Here is a 25,263-nt window from a genome sequence, read left to right as displayed (position 1 = left end):
TGTAGTCTAGCAGGTAAGTGCAACTAGTAATGTACTGTTCAGTGCTGCAATCTAGCAGGTAAGTACAACTAGTAATGTGCTGCACATTGCTATAATCTAGCAGGTAAGTACAACTAGTAATGTGTTGCGCAGTGTTGTAATGTAACAAGTACGTACAACTAGTAATTTGCTGCACAGTGCTGTAACCTAACAGGTAAATACCACTAATAATGTACTGCACAGTGCTGTAATCTAACATGTAAGTACAACTAGTAATGTGCTGCACAGTGCTGTAATCTAACAGGTAAGTACAACTAGTAATGTGCTGCACAGTGCTGTAATCAACAGGTAATTACAACTAGTAATGTACTGTTCAGTGCTGTAATTAAACAGGTAAGTCCAGCTCATAATGTGTTGCACAGTGCTGTAATCTTGCAGGTAATTGCAACTAGTAATGTGTTGCACAGTGTTTTAATCTAACAAGTAAGTACAACTAGTAATGTGCCACACAGTGCTGTAATCTAGCAGGTAAGTACAACTAGTAATGTGCTACACAGTGCAGTAATCTAACAGGTAAATACCCCTAATAATGTGCTGCACAGTGCTGTAATCTAACAGGTAAGTACAACTAGTAATGTGCCGCACAGTGTTGTAATCTACTAAGTACAACTAGTAATGTGTTGCACAGTGTTGTAATCTAACAGGTAAGTACAACTTGTAATGTTCTGCACAGTGCTGTAATCTAACAGGTAATTACAACTAGTAATGTACTGTTCAGTGCTGTAATCTAACAGGTAAGTACAACTAGTAATGTGCTGCACAGTGCTTTAATCTAACAGGTAAGTACAACTAGTAATGTGCTGCACAGTGCTGTAATCTAACAGGTAATTACAACTAGTAATGCAGTGTTCAGTGCTATAATCCAACAGGTAAGTACAACTAGTAATATACTGTTCAGTGCAGTAATCTAACAGGTAAATACAACTAGTAATATTCTGTTCACTGCTGTGATTCTAAAGGTAAGTATAACTAGTAATGTGCTGCACAGTGCTGTAATCTAGCAGGTAATTACAACTAGTAATGCACTGTGCAGTGTTGTAATCTTAACAGGTAAGTACAACTAGTAATGTACTGTTAAGTGCTGTGATCTAACAGGTAAGTACAACTAGTAATGTGCTGCTCAGTGATGTAATCTAACAGGTAAGTACAACTAGTAATGTGCTGCACAGTGCTTTAATCTAACAGGTAAGTACAACTAGTAATGTGCTGCACAGTGCTGTAATCTAACAGGTAATTACAACTAGTAATGCAGTGTTCAGTGCTGTAATCCAACAGGTAAGTTCAACTAGTAATATACTGTTCAGTGCTGTAATCTAACAGGTAAATACAACTAGTAATATTCTGTTCACTGCTGTAATTCTACAGGTAAGTATAACTAGTAATGTGCTGCACAGGGCTGTAATCTAGCAGGTAATTACAACTAGTAATGCGCTGTGCAGTGTTGTAATCTTAACAGGTAAGTACAACTAGTAATGTACTGTTAAGTGCTGTGATCTAACAGGTAAGTACAACTAGTAATGTGCTGCTCAGTGCTGTAATCTAACAGGTAAGTACTACTAGTAATGTGCTGCACGGTGCTGTAACCTAACAGGTAATTAGAACTAGTAATGTGCTGTTCAGTGCTGTAATGTAACAGGTAAGTACAACTAGTAATATACTGTTCAATGTTGTAATTTAACTGGTAAATATAACTAGTAATGTGCTCCACAGTGCTGTAATCTTACAGGTAAGTACAACGAGTAATGTACAGTTCAGTGCTGTAATCTAACAGGTAAATGCTACTAGAAATGTGCTGCACAGTGCTGTAATCCAACAGGTAAGTACAACTAGTAAAGTACTGTTCAGTGCTGTAATCTAACAGGTAAATACAACTAGTAATGTACTGTTCACTTCTGTAATTGAACAGGTAAGTACAACTAGTAATGTGCTGCACAGTGCTGTAATCTAGCAGGTAATTACAACTAATAATGTGTTGTGCAGTGTTGCAATCTAACAAGTAAGTACAACTAGTAATGTACTGCACGGAGCTGTAATCGAACAGGTAAATACCACTAATAACGTGCTGCACAGTGCTGTAATCTAACAGGTAAGTACAACTAGTAATGTACTGTTAAGTGCTGTGATCTAACAGGTAAGTACAACTAGTAATGTGCTGATCAGTGGTGTAATCTAACAGGTAAATACCACTAATAATGTGCTGCACAGTGCTGTAATCTAACAGGTAATTACAACTAATAATGTGTTGTGCAGTGTTGCAATCTAACAAGTAAGTACAACTAGTAATGTACTGCACAGAGCTGTAGTCGAACAGGTAAATACCACTAATAATGTGCTGCACAGTGCTGTAATCTAACAGGTAAGTACAACTAGTAATGCACTGTTAAGTGCTGTGATCAAACAGGTAAGTACAACTAGTAATGTGCCACACAGTGCTGTAATCCAACAGGTAAGTACAACTAGTAATGTACTGTTCAGTGCTATGATCAACCAGGTAAGTACAATAAGTAATGTGCTGCACAGTGCTATAATCTAGTAGGTAAGTACAACTAGTAATGTGCTGCACAGTGCTGTAATCTAACAGGTCAGTACAACTAGCAATGTGCCGCACAGTGCTGTAATCCAACAGGTAAGTACAACTAGTAATGTACTGTTCAGTGCTCTGATCAAACAGGTAAGTACAACTAGTAATGTGCTGCACAGTGCTACAATCTAGCAGGTAAATACAACTAGTAATGTGTTGCGCAGTGTTGTAATGTAACAGATAAGTACAACTAGCAATGTGCTGCACAGAGCTGTAATATAATATGCACATACAACTAGTAATGTGCTGCACATTGCTGTAATTTAACAGGTAATTACAACTAGTAATGTACTGTTCAGTGCTGTAATGTACCAGGTAAGTACAACTAGTAATGTACTGTTCAGTTTTGTAATCTAACAGGTAAATGCAACTAGTGATGTGCCCCACAGTGCTGTAGTCTTAACAGGTAAGTACAACTTGTAATGTACTGTTCAGTGCTGCAATCTAACAGGTAAATACAACTAGTAATGTGCTGCACAGTGCTGCATTCCAACAGGTTAGTACAACTAGTAATGTACTGTTCAGTGCTGTAATCTAACAGGTAAATACAACTAGTATTGTACTGTTCACTGCTGTAACTGAACAGGTAAATACAACTAGTAATGTGCTGCACAGAACTGTAATCTAGCAGGTAATTACAACTAGTAATGTGTTGCACAGTGTTGTAATCCAACAGGTAAGTACAACTAGTAATATGCTGCACAGTGCTGTAATTTAACAGATAAATACCACTAATAATGTGCTGCACACTGCTGTAATCTATCAGGTAAGTACAACTATTAATGTACTGTTAAGTGCTGTGATCTAACAGGTAAGTACAACTAGTAATGTGCTGCTCAGTGCTATAATTTAACAGGTAAATACCACTAATAATGTGCTGCACAGTACTGTAATCTAACAGGTAAGTACAACTAATAATGTACTGCACAGTGCTGTAATGTAACAGGTAAGCACAACTTGTAATGTACTGTTCAGTGCTGTAATCTATCTGGTAAATACAACTAGTAATGTGTTGCACAGTGCTGTAATCCAACAGGTAAGTACAACTAGTAATGTGTTGCACAGTGTTGTAATCTAACAGGTAAGTACAACTTGTAATGTTCTGCACAGTGCTGTAATCTAACAGGTAATTACAACTAGTAATGTACTGTTCAGTGCTGTAATCTAACAGGTAAGTACAACTAGTAATGTGCTGCACAGTGCTTTAATCTAACAGGTAAGTACAACTAGTAATGTGCTGCACAGTGCTGTAATCTAACAGGTAATTACAACTAGTAATGCAGTGTTCAGTGCTATAATCCAACAGGTAAGTACAACTAGTAATATACTGTTCAGTGCAGTAATCTAACAGGTAAATACAACTAGTAATATTCTGTTCACTGCTGTGATTCTAAAGGTAAGTATAACTAGTAATGTGCTGCACAGTGCTGTAATCTAGCAGGTAATTACAACTAGTAATGCACTGTGCAGTGTTGTAATCTTAACAGGTAAGTACAACTAGTAATGTACTGTTAAGTGCTGTGATCTAACAGGTAAGTACAACTAGTAATGTGCTGCTCAGTGATGTAATCTAACAGGTAAGTACAACTAGTAATGTGCTGCACAGTGCTTTAATCTAACAGGTAAGTACAACTAGTAATGTGCTGCACAGTGCTGTAATCTAACAGGTAATTACAACTAGTAATGCAGTGTTCAGTGCTGTAATCCAACAGGTAAGTTCAACTAGTAATATACTGTTCAGTGCTGTAATCTAACAGGTAAATACAACTAGTAATATTCTGTTCACTGCTGTAATTCTACAGGTAAGTATAACTAGTAATGTGCTGCACAGGGCTGTAATCTAGCAGGTAATTACAACTAGTAATGCGCTGTGCAGTGTTGTAATCTTAACAGGTAAGTACAACTAGTAATGTACTGTTAAGTGCTGTGATCTAACAGGTAAGTACAACTAGTAATGTGCTGCTCAGTGCTGTAATCTAACAGGTAAGTACTACTAGTAATGTGCTGCACGGTGCTGTAACCTAACAGGTAATTAGAACTAGTAATGTGCTGTTCAGTGCTGTAATGTAACAGGTAAGTACAACTAGTAATATACTGTTCAATGTTGTAATTTAACTGGTAAATATAACTAGTAATGTGCTCCACAGTGCTGTAATCTTACAGGTAAGTACAACGAGTAATGTACAGTTCAGTGCTGTAATCTAACAGGTAAATGCTACTAGAAATGTGCTGCACAGTGCTGTAATCCAACAGGTAAGTACAACTAGTAAAGTACTGTTCAGTGCTGTAATCTAACAGGTAAATACAACTAGTAATGTACTGTTCACTTCTGTAATTGAACAGGTAAGTACAACTAGTAATGTGCTGCACAGTGCTGTAATCTAGCAGGTAATTACAACTAATAATGTGTTGTGCAGTGTTGTAATCTAACAAGTAAGTACAACTAGTAATGTACTGCACGGAGCTGTAATCGAACAGGTAAATACCACTAATAACGTGCTGCACAGTGCTGTAATCTAACAGGTAAGTACAACTAGTAATGTACTGTTAAGTGCTGTGATCTAACAGGTAAGTACAACTAGTAATGTGCTGATCAGTGGTGTAATCTAACAGGTAAATACCACTAATAATGTGCTGCACAGTGCTGTAATCTAACAGGTAATTACAACTAATAATGTGTTGTGCAGTGTTGCAATCTAACAAGTAAGTACAACTAGTAATGTACTGCACAGAGCTGTAGTCGAACAGGTAAATACCACTAATAATGTGCTGCACAGTGCTGTAATCTAACAGGTAAGTACAACTAGTAATGCACTGTTAAGTGCTGTGATCAAACAGGTAAGTACAACTAGTAATGTGCCACACAGTGCTGTAATCCAACAGGTAAGTACAACTAGTAATGTACTGTTCAGTGCTATGATCAACCAGGTAAGTACAATAAGTAATGTGCTGCACAGTGCTATAATCTAGTAGGTAAGTACAACTAGTAATGTGCTGCACAGTGCTGTAATCTAACAGGTCAGTACAACTAGCAATGTGCCGCACAGTGCTGTAATCCAACAGGTAAGTACAACTAGTAATGTACTGTTCAGTGCTCTGATCAAACAGGTAAGTACAACTAGTAATGTGCTGCACAGTGCTACAATCTAGCAGGTAAATACAACTAGTAATGTGTTGCGCAGTGTTGTAATGTAACAGATAAGTACAACTAGCAATGTGCTGCACAGAGCTGTAATATAATATGCACATACAACTAGTAATGTGCTGCACATTGCTGTAATTTAACAGGTAATTACAACTAGTAATGTACTGTTCAGTGCTGTAATGTACCAGGTAAGTACAACTAGTAATGTACTGTTCAGTTTTGTAATCTAACAGGTAAATGCAACTAGTGATGTGCCCCACAGTGCTGTAGTCTTAACAGGTAAGTACAACTTGTAATGTACTGTTCAGTGCTGCAATCTAACAGGTAAATACAACTAGTAATGTGCTGCACAGTGCTGCATTCCAACAGGTTAGTACAACTAGTAATGTACTGTTCAGTGCTGTAATCTAACAGGTAAATACAACTAGTATTGTACTGTTCACTGCTGTAACTGAACAGGTAAATACAACTAGTAATGTGCTGCACAGAACTGTAATCTAGCAGGTAATTACAACTAGTAATGTGTTGCACAGTGTTGTAATCCAACAGGTAAGTACAACTAGTAATATGCTGCACAGTGCTGTAATTTAACAGATAAATACCACTAATAATGTGCTGCACACTGCTGTAATCTATCAGGTAAGTACAACTATTAATGTACTGTTAAGTGCTGTGATCTAACAGGTAAGTACAACTAGTAATGTGCTGCTCAGTGCTATAATTTAACAGGTAAATACCACTAATAATGTGCTGCACAGTACTGTAATCTAACAGGTAAGTACAACTAATAATGTACTGCACAGTGCTGTAATGTAACAGGTAAGCACAACTTGTAATGTACTGTTCAGTGCTGTAATCTATCTGGTAAATACAACTAGTAATGTGTTGCACAGTGCTGTAATCCAACAGGTAAGTACAACTAGTAATGTACTGTTCAGTGCTGTAATCTAACAGGTAAATACAACTAGTAATGCACTGTTCACTGCTGTAATTGAACAGGTAAATACAACTAGTAATGTGCTTCACAGTGCTGTAATCTAACAGGTAAGTACAACTAGTAATGTACTGTTCAGTGCTGTAATCTAACAGGTAAATAACCCTAGTAATGTGCTGCACAGTGCTGTAATCCAACAGGTAAGTACAACTAGTAATGTACTGTTCAGTATGAAATTGAACAGGTAAGAACAACTAGTAATGAGCTGCACAGCGCTGTAATCTAGCTGGTAATTTTTACTAGTAATGTGTTGCGCAGTGTTGTAATCTAACAGGTAAGTACAACTAGTAATGTGCTGCACAGTGCTGTAATCTAACAGGTAAATACCACTAATAATGTGCTGTACAGTGTTGTAATCGAACAGGTAAGTACAACTAGTAAAGTACTGTTCAGTGCTGTAATGTAACAGGCAAGTACAACTTGTAATGTACTGTTCAGTGCTGTAATCTAACAGGTAAGTACAACTAGTAATGTGCTCCACAGTGTTTTAGTCTAGCAGGTAAGTGCAACTAGTAATGTACTGTTCAGTGCTGCAATCTAGTAGGTAAGTACAACTAGTAATGTGCTGCACATTGCTATAATCTAGCAGGTAAGTACAACTAGTAATGTGTTGCGCAGTGTTGTAATGTAACAAGTACGTACAACTAGTAATTTGCTGCACAGTGCTGTAACCTAACAGGCAAATACCACTAATAATGTGCTGTACAGTGCTGTAATCTAACATGTAAGTACAACTAGTAATGTGCTGCACAGTGCTGTAATCTAACAGGTAAGTACAACTAGTAATGTGCTGCACAGTGCTGTAATAAACAGGTAATTACAACTAGTAATGTACTGTTCAGTGCTGTAATTAAACAGGTAAGTCCAGCTCATAATGTGTTGCACAGTGCTGTAATCTTGCAGGTAATTGCAACTGGTAATGTGTTGCACAGTGTTTTAATCTAACAAGTAAGTACAACTAGTAATGTGCCACACAGTGCTGTAATCTAGCAGGTAAGTACAACTAGTAATGTGCTACACAGTGCTGTAATCTAACAGGTAAATACCCCTAATAATGTGCTGCACAGTGCTGTAATCTAACAGGTAAGTACAACTAGTAATGTGCCACACAGTGTTGTAATCTAGCAGGTAAGTACAACTAGTAATGTGTTGCACAGTGTTGTAATCTAACAGGTAAGTACAACTTGTAATGTGCTGCACAGTGCTGTAATCTAACAGGTAATTACAACTAGTAATGTACTGTTCAGTGCTGTAATCTAACAGGTAAATACAACTAGTAATGTGCTCCACAGTGCTGTAATCTAACAGGTAAATACCACTAATAATGTGCTGCACAGTGCTGTAATCTAACAGGTAAGTACAACTAGTAATGTGCTGCACAGTGCTTTAATCTAACAGGTAAGTACAACTAGTAATGTGCTGCACAGTGCTGTAATCTATTACAACTAGTAATGCAGTGTTCAGTGCTGTAATCCAACAGGTAAGTACAACTAGTAATATACTGTTCAGTGCTGTAATCTAACAGGTAAATACAACCAGTAATATTCTGTTTACTGCTGTAATTCTACAGGTAAGTATAACTAGTAATGCGCTGCACAGTGCTGTAATCTAGCAGGTAATTACAACTAGTAATGTGCTGTGCAGTGTTGTAATCTTAACAGGTAAGTACAACTAGTAATGTACTGTTAAGTGCTGTGATCTAACAGGTAAGCACAACTAGTAATGTGCTGCTCAGTGCTGTAATCTAACAGGTAAATACAGCTAGTAATGTGCTGCACAGTGCTGTAATCTTAACAGGTAAATACAACTAGTAATGTGCTGCACAGTGCTGTGATCTACTAGGTAAGTACAGCTAGTAATATACTCTTCAGTGATGTAATCTTGCTTGTATTGTGTAATTTCATCACTGTCAGAGAAGCATGTAGTATATCTGCTATAGCAGCAGTGAAAGTTCTAGATGTGTGATTCATAAATGAGCTCCATCTAGTATTATGTGCATAGTTTGTTTGTTTCTTTCAGCTTTTCCCGGTTAAGGGTCGCCACAGCGGAACTCTGGTCTGCTAATGATTGGCAGTTGATTTTTACGTACCGGCTTGCCAGGCCTGATGCACAATCTTCAACGAAGGTACGCCCATTCACGCATGTCTCCACGCAGAAGACGCTGTAGCTGAGAATTGAACCAGACAGCATCTTACTGTGAGGCAACAATGCTACCGCAGCACCACCACCATACTAGGCATAAAAAATAACTTTCTAAATGCCAGAGACATTACATTTCTGGAGTTCATGGTACCATGCCTTTCTGAATATCATCATCCCCTTTGTAGATCCTTCTGTAGAGAAGTATATTCCTAATCATTTATTTAATGATCTAAATGATTCCCAGATGTGGCAGTAAGGGATGCACGAGATCTGTCTGAAAACGATGCTGTACAATTTGTGCTGTTAGCAATTGTACTAAACCAAGATTTGTTCTTATGTGGCTGGCAGAACAAGGAAGAAAGCATTCCCTCAAAAACTATCAATCCATTGCATTTGTGCAATTGAAGCTGTTACTTCTGTCACTCACCAGTATGCGGACAACTTTTGACAGTCTGTCGACATTGCTGAAGCAGTTCAATCCTATTCAAGATTTACTTTTCCCTGGCAATTCCAGAATTAGATGCACATTCTCAAAGCTTAGTGAATTGCTCATTTACATAAGCTTATTATTAATACAAACAGGCAATTCATTGCATCACATTCTGCTGTGCATGGAATGGGATTGTTAATGGGTAGAAGGGCAATATATGCCTTTGAACATGCCATCAAAGCCATGGCTGCAAAGTGAGTAGAGGAGAATGTACTTATGTCTACGTATATATAGATATAGATATATATATATATATATATATATATATATATATATATATATATATATATGGGTCTATATCATAACCACGAAACCTCACATACGTGAATTCGGAAACGTCAACACATATTGAGCGAACCTCGAAAACACTGAACGACCTGAACCGCGAAATTCAAAATGCCGAATCTGCATAGTTGGCCAAACCCACCGCCCACTACGTGCTACCTAACCAAACAAAATAAATAATCTACATATATACACTTAACAAAACCCTACTTCTAACCCTAAACTAAAGCTCACGTATATTACTATATATGCACTTACCTTAACCCGCACCCTAACCCTAAGGTCCGTAACTATTGCACAACTACGTTAAGGAGCTATACCCAAACAAAATAAATAATCCACATACATACACTTAACAAAACCATACTTCTAACCCTAAACTAAAGCTTACATATATTACTATGTATGCACTTACCTTAACCCGTGCCCTAACCCTAAGGTCCGTAACTATTGCACACTTACCTTAAGAAGCTATACCGGAGAAGGGCCAACTATGATGATTCAACATTTCGAATTTCGCGCTTCAGGACATTTGGTGTTTTCACGGTTCACTCAATATGTGTCGACGTTTCCATATTTGCGCAATTGCAGTTTCACGGTTGTAATAGGTAACCTATATATATATATATATATATATATATATATATATATATATATATATATATATATATATATATATATATATATATATATATATATATATATATATATTTATGGCTACATTTATATATCTATATATATATATATATATATATATTTATATAGATATTTATGTCTACATTTATATATATATATATATATATATATATATATATATATATATATATTTATGTCTACATTTATATATATATATATATATATTTATGTCTACATTTATATATATATATATATATATATATATATATTTATGTCTACATTTATATATATATATATATATATATATATATATATATATATACATGGATCCCTATCAGTTGATCAAGTTTTCAGAAACTCAAAATTCATATCGGCAAGAGGGTATGATCGAATTTCTGAAAACACAAAGCTTTTGAATGGAGATCGTGGTACAGTGAGGATCAGGAAAGATACATTTTCCTCAGTGTAGTGCAGTCTCAGAGTTGGTATATATAATTATCAGGGGGGGGTGTTGGGTGCAGAGGGGCTTGTTCCCCCTGCAAAAGCAAAAAAAGATAGATGTGTTTTAATGTTTGAGTTTTTGGAAATTCAATCATATAGTCTCACCAGTATGACTGTCAAGTTTCTGAAAACTCGATCAACTCACTCAAACTTGATCCATGGATCTGTCAGTTGATCGAGTTTTCAGAAACTTGAAATTCATATTGGTGAGATTATATGATAGAATTTCCAAAAACTTGAACATTAAAAAATGCTAAAATCCAAGTTGTTAAGGCTTAGAGTACAGTGGCGTCTGCCTGTTCATTTTGTTAATGAACTGCCTAGTTTGGTTACACTGAGCAACAGCTATGCTGCTAGCAGTTGAAAAACAGCGACATACCTTACAAAAAAGGTATTCCGCCCATTTATAATGCATATAAATTCATTATTTCAACATATGGATTGGCTAAGAGAATGAAATAATGAGAAACAGCAAGAGATGACTACAACAAAATGGTTAAATAATGACTTAATAAAGTTAGTATTGAACAAGGAACTGTTAGATTTTTGGGGGAAACAGGTAATGATGCTTAAAAGTCTGAAGTGAAATGTTATAAATGCAACACAATTATATAATAATGCAATGTTAACTGCAACAAATGGAAAGAATGATTTAGTCAAAGAATTGCAGCTCTTAACACCTTTACAGTTTCAATACTTGTAATGCACAATTGGATAAAATGCTATATATCGATAGTATCACTTTCGTATTTTCATTTTTCGTAGTTTATTCAAACTGCAATCAGGTTGAAAGACCATCTAGAAATGCAGACTCCTTTTTATTGAAACATCCCTTACTTCTACCCAACAATCATGTATAAGGCATTTAAACATTACATAGTAAACCTGCACATCTAACCAAAGAGTTGTAATTTATTCCATATTCTTGGAATTAGTTACATAACAAAGCTCTTCCTGGTAACAGTTTTTATTTTATTTGTTTACTGGGAAAGTCCCACTTAGAATGAAGCCAGTTTTCAGTGGAGGGCTGGGGACAAATGGTCCAGATGCATGTCTTTGTAAAATGGGAAGAAACTGGAGTACCCAGAGAAAAAAAACATATGAACGCAGGGAAGACATGCAGACTCTGCACAGAAGACACTCCAGTCATGAATTGAACCAGAAAACCTCTTGCTGCGAGGTGACAATGCAACCACTGCACCACTGTGCCATCCTAAAGTTGCACACTCCCCATCAGGGAATCGAACCTTGGTCTCTAGACAGGCAGGGATACTCACCACTATACTAACAATTAGGGCAGTTTTATTAATGTGAGCTATATAAACACAACACAGTATTCCCAGAGAGATTTTCCCGTATTTCCCAGTCTGGTTTGTCTGCATTGAACTCAGGCAGTGTAAAAGGAGACAAAATTGTCTTATTTTGTGAGGGCTGGGAGTAGAAGAAGACATTAGTTTGATGAGAAGGGGTTGGGAGTAATTTAAAGTTGAGTGTTATGCTTAAAATATTGTTAAAAGCAGAGGGTGTGAAAAAGATATGCAGACATATTAGGTGCAATTGCAATCCATTTTCAGTGAAGTAAAATATGGCAGCAAAAAGAAGATTGAGGGGAGAGGCGTGGCTCACGAGATAAGCCCTGAGGTTGAGGGAGAGGGTGAATGAACCACTACTTTTGAACAGTTAAAGACAAGCAGTATACCTTAGGGCAGGGGCAAACAGGGCTAGTAGATATCTTCCCCTTGAGTAGAAGGCAGTGTAGAAGATAATTCAATCTACCACTTTTGAAGGAAAGAGAATATCATTAATGTTCGAGAGGTGAGTTGGTACTTATCTGTTCCAGTTCAGAAAAGTCATATTTTTTAATGTGTGTGAGTGACATCTTGTTGAATTATTGTTTCCTGGATAGCTCCCTGTAAACATCCTGAATGTTTATGGAGGGCTGTCGTGCACTCTTTCCACATCCATGTAGGAGGATTCACCACTCCCTTCCAGCAATTCCTTTACTTAAATATACCAGCTCCATGGTTGCATCACTTCTGGAAAAGGAAACTAAGTCAATGAAATGATACTTCACTGAAGTCATTCCCAGTGAAACAGACCAATGCCAATTATTATTTTAATTTTCCTGAATTAATACAACTGGCACATACAGTGAGTAGAAATATTAAAAATATGGACATAGCCAGGTGCATGCCACTTATGTTATGACACGTTTTTCAAAACTTATTTATTTATTTTCACCTAGATCTCTGCTTCATGCTAAATTTAAGCATGAGATTTTTTTTAGTAGAACACAAGGCAGTTTCAGCTTAAATCCTATTCTCACATTTCTTCTGCTTAATTATAAGAAATGCTACAGATTTAGTACCTTAATTTAGCTATAGTGAAATAATAACAACATGTGTGATCTCCCTTTGGTATGCTGCAGGCAAAGTAGACACAATGCAGGTCACACAGATAGCACTGTACATGCAAAAGGGGAGTGCACTTAAGTAGTGCTGTCATTATGAAACACAGTTTGTTTGGAGGTACACTTTTGGTGAAAGGGGCAACTCATTGGAAGCTAACATGCACTTTCAAAATGCTGGTTGTGCTGCAGAGTGCGATTAGTGCAACGAGGTCTATATTACTGAGACAGAGTACACTTGATATGGTCATATCTGATGACAGCCTATAATACAAAAGTTAGGAATTCAGAAGATTTTTTTAAATGAATTAGAATATACGAGTGCAGTATTACATAACACATGTATGGGTGTCTAGAGACCTACCAGCTACATGTACCAGCTGCATGAGACCAAAGCTGTGGTATCAGTGTTTTACTATATGTAAAGATGCTGGGAAAATACTTCATTTCTCAATTTTCCCTCCATAAGTTCTGCATATTTTTCTTAGCTCTGCATTGGAAAACTGGGCCTCAGAACTGACTATAGTTCTTTCCTGGCAACCACCTTTTATTTGTAAGGACTTCTTTAACTCAAAATTTTAACTAGCTTTTCTGGCACCCTATGCTGTTCCGTTATCCAGTCCCCACATCAACTTTAAATTATGGACCAAAAAAAAAAAAAAACAAACTCCCCATTTACCCCTATTCTAAGTATTACCTTAGCTATATGCATTTTGTTTTCCTTTTATTTTCTATGTCCTGTTTTCTAACTAATATTTTCCTTTTAAACTCTCTAATTCCTACTCAAAGGCAGTTTAATTTCTTCATAAAAATTGTGTGCAAAATGCAAGGTGGCTTAAAAAAGTATAAGTAATGATGCCCACAGCCACTTTCTGGAAAACTGCCCTGGATGCATCATCACTGAACTATATAAGATTCACCTGCCATTCTCTTCCTGCTATACATTCAAGTTCGCGTGAGCCTTTTTCTCCACAGGCCTCAATATATTCCAAAATGTTTTTATACAGTTATTTCTTCTTTTTCTAAAAAAAAACAGTCAAACTGACAGCTTGGTACATTCTGATCTCTGTCTATTCTCCAGCCTTGTAATGTGGCATTAAATCTGCCTTTTGACAGGTTCCATGATTGCTGAAAATTAAAGTTAGTGATACAGTTATTCTGTCAGTCTTATAGCCAAGCAGTGAAGGAGAGGAAAAATCAAAGTTATGATCACAGTCTAGAAATGAAGCAAAAGGATCATATTCCTAAATGGCTATTACATTTTCATTTAGACAGGATAAGAATTGTCAGTTTATTTTATCTATTCCCATTTCAGTGCTGTACTACTATATAGGCAGTGTACCACTGCAGTATCAATGAAGAATAGGATGAGGCAGCTGCTCCTTTTCCCCACTGTTGCGCAATCTCAGAGCTGGTGTGTGTGTGTGTGTGTGTGTGTGTGTGTGTGTGTGTGTGTGTGTGTGTGTGTGTGTGTGTGTGTGTGTGAATATATATACATATATATAAAATATATAAATATATTTTATATATATATATATATATATATATATATATATATATATATATATATATATATTAATACACACACATATATATATATATATATATATATACGTATATATATATATATATATATATATATATATGTATATATATATATATATATATATATACACACGCATACATCCATGATGCCTTTTTCCCATTTTTTGCACAAGATGTGTCTGCAGTATGTTAGGTAGTAGTGCTGTAAAAGGTGAAAACCATTTTATTTTAGCTGTATTTTCTTAGCAATTCCATAATCTGATTTGCAGTACAATGGTTCACTTTAGCTCTGCTTGCAAAAATATAATTCACTCTCTCCATGCATTTCTTTGTCCCCCCCCCCCAAAAAAAACCTCCCGAACGTCTATTTTAGTTGAGGAGTATGTTTTGTGCGGAGATGAAGGATCCCTCCCAACACACACACATATGCACCCATATATCAATTTTTTTAATAAATTTTAGTAAAACTCATCCCACAAACTGTTATTTCATTAAACCATATTTGGTTAAGAGCTGTGCTCCCCTGATTTAATTTTTAGAAAGCTAATATGATAAGTAAATGCTATGCCATTTAAACTGTGTGGTGATGGGACTTAAGAATCACATCATATTCTGTAAATGTAGTAATGAGAATTATCAAAATTTAATTTTATTGCAAGTTAAGACACTACTCCATTATAGTATGGAAGATTTAAACCCTCTGATTTCAGTTTTCATGTCCATATGATTACTTACTAAGAAACTAAAAAAATCCTTGTTACAAAACATATCATGCCTGATTTATTTTTAAAATGACATACTGGTAAATATGGATGCATATGTTTACACTTAAGGAAAAGGCAGACAATATATGACGTAACTCAAAACGTAAAAGAATTGTTTACTCAGAGGGGTCTATATTAACATGTCGAAAAATGTGTTCGCTGAACACATCTTAATCAACACTGAAATATTGACCCTTTAAAATCCCAAACAGCCTCTTCAGTGAATTTTTTCCCAGGAAAAAAAAATTACTCAGCCATCATCAGGGATTTGCCCTTTTCCCCACTGTAGTTCGATCTCAGAGTTGGTATATTTAGTTAGAGGGTGTGTGGGGGGTGAAGCCCCCCATTACGTAGGGTTTGAATGTTTGTTTTTTTTGTGTATGGCCAAGGGATTTTTTTCCCCTTGGAAAAAATTTGCTGAACCGGCTGTTCAGGATTTTAACAGGTCAATATTTCCATGTCGATTAAGATGTGTTCAGCGAACACGTCTTTCAACATGGTAACATAGACCCACTCAGAGTAGATACATTGTGCTCATTAATAACACTGAATGTTTTAATGCGGTATAATTCACTGACAGTAAGCTAAGCATCCCTTGTCACAAGACAATGTAATCTACGACATCAGAATAATTCCACTTTATAACCTACCCATAGTCTTTGAGAACATAAAAATGAATGATTTGTATTGCATGTTAAAAAGCACACTAATGCTCAAGACAAGAAGCAATACATCTTAAATGTCATATAGCGCATGAAACATCAGAACCAGTAGGCAGAAACTAGGACCAATGTGTTCAGCTCCCTTACAGTGATGGGTATGACACACATCCAGATTTCTCTCTGCTAGCCTCAGATGCTGTTTACAGGTATATTCTTCATATTGCCTAAAAGGACCCTGGCTAATTCATTTATGGAATCTAAGGTCCTGTGTTCATGATGTGAAGCAAATTATCCTACTCTCTGCTCACACTGGTTTCCAGAAAGTGCCTTTCATTGTATGATTTGTTAGATTTCACTACAATTCATTGAAACCCAACAGCTCTATCAAACCTCTACAGCAGCAATTTCACACAACTACTTGCTTGGGCACATGCAACATCCGCATACATGTACTTATTGGCAAAATATCTTGTTGATAAAATATCTTTGCACAAAGGCATGTAGAAAAAAATCAATAAAGCAACATTTTCAGGGGACAAGCCTCCCTGACCCTCACCATGCAACTTGTTCCGACTAAGTGAAAGGGTGGCTACTAAGACACAAAATAACATGTCTTTCTCCAAGCCCTTGCAATATCAAAGGAAAACTGTACAACACAAAATTTTGAGCTCACACACACACACACACACACACACACACACACACACACACACACACACACACATAGACTGCTACAATGTATCATCAGCAAACAAGTATGGCAAAACAAAATATCAAGTAAACATGCTTGTCCAAAAACTAAACGAGTAACAAGGTGCTGAGTAGCTGAAGGGAAGTTGCTTTGTTAGACCATGATCTAACAAAGAATCTCTGCACAGCTGGTGTCAGAAATGAGACCTTCCAGTTACCAATGCAACACAGAACAAAGTGGAATTCATTTATGTCCAAATCACAATTAGATATGACAGGAAGTTTAGATTGTTCAGTCAACAGGCCACTCATTCAGAGTCTTTATTAATGACAGGTAGCACCAGCATAACTCAGACTTGTACATGTGAGGAAAATTCAATACTCAGTCGGTGTACCGAAGTCATTCTGTCTGCTCATCTCTTCTTACTGTACCATTGTACTGAACTCCAAGCATAATTCCTACATTCTGGACCAATTCTAAACTCTAATAAACCAAGGTCAAGCTGTTCACACTTCAGAAACTCAGCTGCACAATTACATCCCACATCTCTCGCTTTACACCTGTGAATGGAATTCCTACCCAGACTGAACAAAACTATAAGTATCGATATGTCTTAAAAAAAATGGCGGTGTCCACAGAGGCAGCAGCTTTGTTAGCTCTTCATGGAGAAATGCTTATTCCTGCTTCTTTTGCACAATCCCCCCCCCCCCGAAAAAATCACTTTCCAGACATTCTGGTGTGGGCACAATTACTTATACCGGAAGGAAATTGCTGGAATTAAACAGATTACTAAAACAAGGTGCTGGCTTGAATCTCTATTGTCTGCAGAGTACTCAGGGCCTACATCACTTGCAATAATCCTAGATCTCCCCATTTTAAATAGTAATGCCATCAGAACTCTGAAGCTTCATAGGGATGTTTCTGGAATTCCCCAGAACAAAACAAAAACAGAACAAAAGAAAAATATACCAAAGAACTAGAAAGAGAGACTGTAGAGGCGGAGCTGCTCTAATGAAGAGAAACCCCCACAGGCCTGCATTACCTTCAGTATTACTTGCAAATGTCTGCTCACTGGATAATAAGATGGAATATCTGAGAATGGAGCTCACAAAAATAAGGTGAGGGACACTTGTTTGCTCATTTTCTCTCAAACTTAGCTGCATAGTAACACTAGTGGCAAATTTGCTGTGAACCTAGATGGGCTAATAGAGCAGACAGATGTAAAGCACAGAGTGGTAAAGCTAAAGGTGGTGGTGTATGCATCTATGTTAATAACAGATGGTGCAAAGACTGTAAGCTGACTCAGTCATACTGCTCTGAAGATGTGGAAATATTGACACTAAAATGCAGACTTTTCTATGTACCAAGGGAAATCAGTGGGATATATGTCACAGCAGTGTACATCCAACCAAGTGCTAACACCATTGAAACTCAAAATAAACTCCATAATATTATCTGTGAGCTACAAAGCAGAAACACAGAATTTGCACAAGTGATAGTGGCTGATTTCAACAGAGCTGAGCTTGAGGTGCTACCCCATTTTTCATTTTTATCAGTATGTGGATTTCCCCACCAGATGGAAGAATACCTTAGACAAAGTTTACTGCAATATTAAAGGAGCCTTTAAAGCTTTGAAGCACCCCCACATAGGCAGCTCTGATCACACTGCCATCCTACTTCTGTCTACCTATAAGATGGCTTTGATCAGAGAAAAAATGACAACTAAACAGATCAGAGTCTAGCATGAGGGTTCCATGGATTGCCTTCAAGACTGTTTCAATACCACCTGCTGGGAGGTCTTCAAAGAAGCGGCTATGCACAACCTCCATTTAGACATAGACATCTATACTGAATCAATTCTTGCCTAAATACATCAATGCAAGGAGGATGTAACTATCATGAAAGCCATATCTGTAAGAGCTAATCAGAAGCCCTGGCTCACCAGCAATGTCTACGAGCTACTGAAGAAAAGAAACACAGCCTTCAAGGCAAATGATAAAGAAAGGTTAACGGTGGCCAGGTCAAATATGAAAAAGGGCATCAAAGAGGCAAAGAGGGAGTATGGAACGAAAATTCAGATCTGCTTCCAAGACATGAGGGACATGAAAAGCCTATGCCATGAATACAGCAGCTCACAAACTATAAGTCCAAGTCACACCAATGTGATGACAGCTTGGAATTCCTAAATGAACTGAGTTCCTTCTTTGGCAGATTTGAGGAGAAGACCACCACCATACCTTCTAAAACAAACACTAACAAAGAAGAGACAGTGCTCACCTTAACTCCGAGGAAGTGAGACTTCAGCTTAAGAAGGCGAATCCTTGGAAGGCTGCTGGACCAGACAACATACCTGGCAAGATGTTGAAGGGGTGTGCTGATCAGTTATGTCTGGTACCGGCAGACATCTTCAACTCATCCCTTGCTATGGAGAAAGCTCCCTCATGTTCCAAGGAAACAAGTATTGTCCCACTTCCAAAGAAACCCAACCTTACTTGCCTCAATGACTTCAGACCGATCACTTTAACTTCAACGTCATGAAGTGCTTTGAAAGGATTGAGAAGAAACATCTATCTGTGAGTCTGCCTAAGTCCTTCAATCCACTCCAGTTTGCATAACAGGTAAATAGATTGACTGTGGATGCTATATCAGTCACACTACAACTTACATTAAAACACCTAGAAGGGAGGAATAACTACGTAAGGATGCTGTACATCGACTTCAGTTCTGTGTTCAACACTGATACTGATGCAACTGGTGGATAAGCTTGTGAAACTCGGGATAAACAAGCACCTGTGTAACTGGACTCTTGACTTTCAGTGAACATGTGCTAGAAATAACACCTCTCAACGCATAATCCTGAATACTGGTGTTCCCCAAGGTTGTGTGGTTAGCCCCTTGCGCTTCAACATCCTCACCCATGACTGTACTGCAAAACATAAGTCAAAACATATTATAAAATTTGTTGATGATACCACAGTCATGGGTCTCATTAGTGGTAGGAATGAACATAACTACAGGGATGAGGTAAACACTTTAATTGCCTGGTGTGACAGGAACAATCTGGACCTGAATGTTAATAAGACCAAATAAATTACTATGGAGTTCAGGAAAAACTCAACAGTTCACCAACCACTCACTAGCAAAGCGGAGGTAGTAGAGACAGTCAAAACAGCCAAGTTCCTGTGCCTTCACATCTCTGATGATGCTAACACCAACAATATAGTCAAGAAGGCTCAGCAGAGGCTTTACCTCCTGAGAAAGCTCAAAAAGGCCAGGCTCCCACTGTTTGCTCTTACCACATTTTACAGGGGAACTATCGAGAACATCCTCACTAGCAACTTCATAGCATGGTTCAACAACTGCACAGCTGCTGAGAAGAAGAAACTACAGAGGGTGGTGAGGGTGGCTGAGAAAATCTTTGACACAAACCTCTCTTCTATTCAGGAGCTTTTCTTTACAAGAGCAAGAAAGAGAACATACAAAATACTAGCTGATTCGACCCATGCAGCCCACAACTGGTTATCACAGCTTACGTCTGGAAGGAGGTACCACAGCTTCTGCTGTAGGACTACCAGATTCAGGAACAGTTTGTATCCTACAGCTGTGAGATTTATTAATCCAGGCACCAACCATAATACCTGATATATTGAAGCCTCTTTTTTTTCATTTAATCCTGCTGATCTGAGCAATTACCACCAGCATTAATATTATGCAATATGATGGCTATACCCAGTCACGTCTAAGGTAAACAAGTGCAGTAAGGTAACTAAAGAGCTGCTATTCACTATTTATTCTCTATCTTAACAGTCCAGGGGTTTGGTGGTGGGTATTTATTTATTATTTATCACTGGATAATGGGTATTGAGTGTGTTTATGTAATGTGAACTACCTCCTGCATGTTATACGTGTTATTTTCTTTCTTATGTTATTCTTCGATACCTATATATCTACGTTATTTGCACTGCATTTCTCTTGTGAGCTGAAATTTGTAATTTCATTTAGGCTGCTCTTGTGCAGTCCTAAATGACAATAAAGTTTCCTTGTATCTTTGAAAATCACAGTTTTCTAAAACCCTGCAGCTCCCCAGAATCCAAAGTTAGTCAAATGTTCAGGCATGGATACCTCTAAGCAAAGACTTATATCTCCGTTACTTATGTTGCCACTTTATTGCTGCTCTGTTATCCTAACAGACAGTGTGAGGCATGGATCCCCTCATAGTAGATTGATGACTTCAGCCTGTGATAATCATCCAGCCGAGCCCCTTGTGTGCTGCACGGTATGATAATCACCCAGCCGAGCCCCTTGTGTGCTGCACGGTATGATAATCACCCAGCCGAGCCCCTTGTGTGCTGCACGGTATGATAATCAGCAAGCCCTACTCCACCCCATCCCCACTGTAAAAAATGACACGAGATGTGCAAGTAATAGAAAATACTTTCAAAGAAACATGTTTAAAATGAAAAAAAACAGTTGCAAACCAGCTGCTGGAAGAAGAATGGTAGACTAGGTGGGTGCCATTTCATTAAGGAACACCAGCTAAATGAGGAGAGGCTCATGCAGGTCTCTGGCAACATCTTGATTTGACATCGAGCTTAAAAAAGGAGTCAAGATATGAACAGAAAATTATGTGTATCTAAAAATCATTGAACGATATTATCCATTTGTGCCATATGAAGATGGCAGAGCACATGTATATTGGCAGTGGTGCATGGATGGTTAACTTCGCTGCCTGAGTGGGCGAATAGTAGATAGAGGGAGATGAAACCCAAAACATACCAAATGAGTTATTCCTAGAATAAGATAAAAACATTAGGATCAGACAACTATTCATCATACTGTGTACATGTTAGAATTGTGGCACAGTGCACCGGATAGCTCTTACAAGTCCTTAGTGTACATTTCTATTCATTAACACTAGCACTAAGAGCATCCTCATCTGTACAATATTTATATTGGTATTGTATGCCAAAACCATGAGAAGTCAGAGATATACCATTATCCCAACACCAACTGAACATTTTATATCTGGGCAGGGCAGGTAGTAGGACTGCACCAAGAACAGAGGACAATAGGGCCACAGGTTGGCCATTTCTACACTACTGGATTTTGCAAGCATAACTCAGTGACCTAGTGAGATTCTTTAAGTGTCTTCCTTGAAATAATGTAGTACATAAGCAGGATTAGTACAGCCCAAATCTAACCATGCAAACGGTTTAATATAAACTATAATAATGATCAATGCCAAATTTATAAGCACAGTAATTACTCATTTAATGAAGCTGACTCTTCAGTTTAAATACACTGGATGTTAGTACCTAAGTAGCTAAGACTTACAGTTTCTCAGAAACATTGTTTATTTACACTCAGTATGACAGTTTTGTTTTTCTTGATTACATTAAACCCATCATTCTAAAGGAATGATTACTGCTGGTACAATGAAAGCGTTATTAGTGACAGAGTTATTTATCTCTCACCTGTAAAGATAGAGTTAGTCACTGGTGAAGTTAATTTTAAGAAAATGTTATATAATACATTAATCTAAGCTAATAAATACACTAATTAGACAAATATGTCAACTAAAATCAACAAGGAATTTTGACAAAGGTCCATCTTTTTTCTTTACAGTGTCTGGAAAAATTGAAACTGAATGTATCACAATTTTGTCATTTCCCTTACATATTAGGCATATAATTGAAGCAGAATTAACAAAGGTTGCCTCAAACCTGGTATGAAAGGTCAGTTTAGAAATGACTCTCATTTCTCTAAGTGTTTTACAAGGTAACTCAATTAAATTGCTTTAAAACCAAATACAAACATGAAATAAATTTAGCAGCTGTCAGATAAACAGCAGCTAATGTAATGCAGTAGCTAGTTGTAGAGATTTTATTGATTCCACAGTGTAATCATGGCTGAACTCACACCATATTTCTTCTTTAAGATCAGATGAAGAGAAGGCTACAGAATTGGAAGTTGCTATTAGCTGCTACAGAGATGTTGCCTATAATGAGAAGACTCTAAGCTCATAAAGTAAGTCAATAAATGTCATCAGCTGTGCAAAAATTCAAAGTAATTATTAATTCATTAATTCTGAAGTGTTAATACTTTAATAACTTATTGTACTTTGTCATATATGTGTTTTTGCATTCTTGAAGTATTAACTTATCAGATATAACTTCTTCATGTGTTCTCAGTGATTGCTGTCATTTCTTCCACTCTGACATATATTTTTATCAGTCATTTTCATTATTGTATTTTTTCTGTCAGTGTAACTTCTTTGATAAAATAAAGAGCACTCTGGCAGACTGTGCATGTGTGTAACAGGTAGACATAATGCATCTCAGGCACAGTACTGTCAGAGATGAAATTCACATCCACAGTTATGAATATGACAGTACATGGTCAGTACCCTTCACAGGGAAACATATGACACCTAGTGCAGGAGCTCCTGACAACAGCACACTGAGCTCTTGAAGGCTAACATTACACAAAATGGAGGAGGTACTTGTCCCAGCATCTGTGCAATGTAATGTACAGAGATGCCCAATATCGAAATCCAGTGGAAAAATATGACCTAAACCTACCATGTGGAATGGCTGAAGATCAGCGTGAATGACATTTCCAAACAGAGGTCCTTGAAAAAAAATGACCCATACACATGCTTAGTTTTGCCATTGAAACATGCCACCTTCTGAAAGCAATGTCTGTCTGCTAGTATCCATCAATGTATATTATTCAATTGTTCATTAATTGCAGCATAAAGTCCAATGGCCATTCAGAATACAGAATCCTCAATGAACATAAATACTATGGGACCCAATTAGTTAAGTTGTTTTTTGAATATCTGCAACAAAGAAGACTGTCAGATATGTAAAGGAACTCTGTTCCAAAGTCAATCCAATGACTGTATTAAATAGTTTTCTGTTAATACTTTCCTTCAATCCTCTGGTTAATATGTTTGTATTCAACAATTCAATATTTAGTAGAGACCAATATTTTTCACTCCAGACCCTCCTGCAGCTAACTGAAAAGAGGACCAGACTTCTCAGGCTAGAAGGGTATGATTTATTTCTTCAAGTAATGATGCACCTTCTAAATTCTCATTGAATACCGTCTAAAACCAGGAGATCATCTTTCCTGTAGGAGCAAAACAATATGTTGTACTCAGTGATGGGTTGAACATACAGTATGTTATGAACAACCTAAAAAGACAGTCATTATTTCTTACTGTAAAGTTCTTAAAAATTAAGCCAATAACATTTAATGCATTGGCTTTAACTTTTAGGGCATGTTTCCTATATTTAAAATTACTACACATAATTAAACCTAAATCCTTGTATTCTGTCAGCTTCTGTAACTCATGGGGACAAAATGCAAAGTAGCACATTTATCCTTATTAACTTTTAGTCCATTTAAGTCTAACCATTCAACCACCACACATATGTAAGTGCTGAAGTGGTCAGTATCCTCTCCTGATGTAATAACACAATCTAGTTTAACATCGTCCCTATACTTGGCCATCCAAACATTAGATATCTTAGCAATAAATGAAAATACAAGGTTGAACAATACTGGACCTAGAACTCAAGCCAGCTAGATGTGAAATTTCCCATCCTTATTCTCTGCCAGTTAGCCACCTAGCAAACAATATACCGATTAATTTTGTATTTGAGCATGTCTCATATACATTGAAACACTGCACTGACTGGAAAACCAGGCCTATAATGACTGAGATAAGTCTTTTCCCACTCTGTAGAAGTGTGCTAGTTCTGATTTAAACATTGCTTTGCACTTTATTAGTCTTTCAAGTAGAACTCAAGAAGCTAATTTAGCTCTAGGAGAGGAGAGTAAACTGCCTTTACTTTGAGTGTCTGATTACTGCACTCAGCATAGCAGAGCTTGTTTCAGAAGGTCATGTTATATTGTGTCCTTCTGTGTTTCTTTAAGTTGAGCTGGTCTGCTCCTGTTTGTGACCTTGAACCATCAAATTGGCTCCGGAAAGAGTTCCCTAACAAATAAGTTAAAGTGCATTACATGCAGCACCAGATAGTAGCAAGTAGATGGATTTCTGTTTAGCTTATAGTCTTCGGTGATCCTTTCACTACCACCTTCCTGAAATTACTTTGGTTTTCACCTAGTCTTGTACAGTTACTACAGAAGCTGCTGTTTGTCCCAGTGTTGCCTTTGCTTGCATACTCCTAGCATAAGCTGTTTGTAATAGAGACATATAGTAAACACTTGGTTGCTGTTGTGTGGGTACACATAGGTTCATAGGTAGGTACTAGGCTATCTGCCTGAAGGCATTTCTAAGCCTAGCTGGAATGTGTTGGCTTTCACCGCCCCCTTAGATTAGTTCCCTGTGCCTCTGTCCAGCAGAGCCATTG

The 25,263-nt window shown here is 37.2% G+C and overlaps 1 protein-coding gene across 6 annotated transcripts in view; it reads left to right on the top strand.

Annotated features, from left to right (window-relative positions):
* The window catches only part of LRRC3B (leucine rich repeat containing 3B), a 795,604-nt gene that overhangs the window by 331,433 nt on the left and 438,908 nt on the right, over nucleotides 1-25,263 (top strand). For 5 of the 6 annotated variants that reach the window (XM_044064774.1, XM_044064764.1, XM_044064769.1 and 2 more), the window contains exon 2: nucleotides 22,821-22,909. The gene's annotated coding sequence lies outside the window, so the exon portion shown is untranslated. Of the gene's footprint in view, nucleotides 1-22,798; nucleotides 22,910-25,263 lie in introns of those variants that run through there. The other variant, XM_044064765.1, reaches the window with a different exon arrangement.

The sequence above is a fragment of the Protopterus annectens genome, chromosome 3.part0 (assembly GCF_019279795.1).
Source record: "Protopterus annectens isolate FY-2018-M chromosome 3.part0, PAN1.0, whole genome shotgun sequence".
Taxonomy (NCBI): domain Eukaryota; kingdom Metazoa; phylum Chordata; order Ceratodontiformes; family Protopteridae; genus Protopterus; species Protopterus annectens.
This window is presented reverse-complemented; position numbering and strand designations above follow the sequence as displayed.